Here is a 2500-nt window from a genome sequence, read left to right on the forward strand (position 1 = left end):
ATTGGCTTCGGAGGTTTGAGAAATCTTGGGTACCTTTAGTGTGTGTGTTTAGGTTGTGGTCACGACTGTAGGGGATTTACAGACATTTCTGAAAGCCATTTAAAGTGTATTTATTTAAAAAAAAAAAAAAAAAACGAGCACTGTAAGAATGTAGGTGATAAAACAGCAGAGTCCGACATGAGCTTTATTCACATGGGATTAGTTTTACATGCAGAGGTGATGTAGAGTAACAACTTTATTACTATTCGTCAACTCATCAACCCTGTTCATGTGGGATTACTTTTACAAACTTGTGGATCTGTTTTTTGAAGCATGTTTTTTGAAAGTGTGCCATCTTTTAACCTTCCATAAAGGACGTATGTAAGGATTATAGAGGTATTATAGCTGTAGGTAGTATATTAATAGTGTAGTATATCACATTAGACGCCTCAGTATCTATCAGTATGTTCTGTGGGAAAGGACTTGTGTAGTGATTTTTAAAGCAGCCAGCAGAGATTAATATAAAGCCTATTATAATGTAATGAGCTCTGGGAATGATCTTGCATCTGGTAAAGTGACAGCGTCTTTTATTTACTATAAAACGCTGTATAGAAATAAAAACATGGTCCATAAAGTATATATACACTCTCAGAGTAGATTTGGACTTGTAATGAAGTGAGTTCATTACTTATTTAGTTTCTGAAGAAAGCTGAGGCGGCTTGAAGCGGCCGAATCTGAAGCAAGTTGTATTTGGACAGGATTAGTCTGATAGGATATATAGGGTGATGTCATTACAGCGAGTCTCTGAAACTTTAGAAAATCTCCAGTGATTAAGGACGTGTAACATCTGAAGTGACTCTTTGGTAAAGATTTCACTTTATCCTGCAGAAAAGGTTGAGGTGAAGCTCAAGGCCGTTAACCGAATTACGCTTATGAAATATATATAGTGGTTAGCACGTTCGCCTCAACCGGTCCAAAGACATGCATGGTAGGTTTATTGGCATCTCTGGAAAATTGTCCGTAGTGTGTGAGTGTGTTAGTGGATGAGTGTGTGTGTGCCCTGTGATGGGTTGGCACTCCGTCCAGGGTGTATCCTGCCTCGATGCCCGATGACGCCTGAGATAGGCACAGGCTCCCCGTGACCCGAGAAGTTCGGATAAGCGGTAGGAAATGGATGAATTAATTAATATTATATCATTATATTCAGCAGCTCTGTTATATAGTACATCTCATATAAAGTCCTTTTTTTTCATATTGTAAACGCAACTTGAGAGACATGATTAGAGATCGTGATATTAAATTCACAGGCTTTTTTTTTTTAGGATGCTATTTTTCCAAGAGTGACTAAGTGTCCAGGAAATGCACATCATTTCCTGCTGATTTACTGCCTGGTGTGTTGATGATGCGAAGCTCCGCTCTGCTTTTACACAAACACACGTTACATACTTCATGATTTTAACCTCTGTGTGTTCAAGGATGAAGTAAAAGGTAAAAGTTGAAAAGTCAGGACGGTGTTAGAGGTCAGAGTTCAAACCGAGCGCTCGTCCTCGGCTTGGCTGCCGTCTAAAAGATAAGAGAGCTGCGAGAGCTCCGAGTGTCAGCTGATGCCTCCTGCTGATCTGATATCAACCCAAATAACACACTGACTTCATAATACAAATCATACAGCAAGACTAATGTAGTCGAACACGCCGTCAGATCTCTGGCGTCGTCCTGCTTACGAACTGAACCGCATTCTTTTATTTGTTTCTATCGTTTCTAATCTTTTATTTGTTTTGTAAGCTATTGTTATCTACAACCTGTGGAAAGTGTACAGTAATAGCAGAGTATTATCATCTCATGTGCCCATGAGTAGAAATACACCAGCCAATCAGACACAAGTGTGTAATGAACTTATATTTCCTAGCAAATATTAAAGGTGCGGTCTCCGTCGTTTGAAAGCCAATGTCGACATATAAAATCACCAAAACAAACACGCCCCTAACCCAAACGGGTCCCACCCCTGTATCGATAGCTCCGCCCACACGTACATACGTAACCCGGGCGACTAACGGAAAGAAACGTGTCTTTATCATAGCTGAAGGGAAGAACAATACGATTGTAGATAAACAAACAAGCAAAAATGCCACACAAGCATAATGATGTAAAGGACAAAGGCAAATATTAGTTCTGTGTAACAAAGCAAAACCAACGTTACTCACCTATCGAGAAGGAAAAAAGCGCCTCGGCGTCTTAAGTAAAGTCGGCCACATATTCACAGGTCGGAGTTTCCCGAGTCAATAACTCCTGAGCTAAACGCTGTTACACCGTGTCTTTATGGAGCTCTGGGGCTTTGTGCACAGGGACGTTGTCGTGTCTGCGGATCTTAGTGAAGGGAATTGTAAAGCTGCTGCATACAGAGATGTTCTAGTGTAGTTTGGGGAAGAGCAATGTATGGGTGTGATGGTTAGAGGTGCACATACTAGTAGACATTAAGTGTAATAAAAACAATAGGAAATAAACATCAGCTCCTCGTTACAAC

The 2500-nt window shown here is 40.4% G+C and overlaps 1 protein-coding gene across 6 annotated transcripts in view; it reads left to right on the forward strand.

The window, feature by feature from the left end:
- The window catches only part of znf532 (zinc finger protein 532), a 19348-nt gene that overhangs the window by 792 nt on the left and 16056 nt on the right, over positions 1 to 2500 (forward strand). The window lies entirely within an intron of this gene.

Source organism: Tachysurus fulvidraco, chromosome 21, assembly GCF_022655615.1.
Source record: "Tachysurus fulvidraco isolate hzauxx_2018 chromosome 21, HZAU_PFXX_2.0, whole genome shotgun sequence".
Classification (NCBI taxonomy): Eukaryota; Metazoa; Chordata; class Actinopteri; order Siluriformes; family Bagridae; genus Tachysurus; species Tachysurus fulvidraco.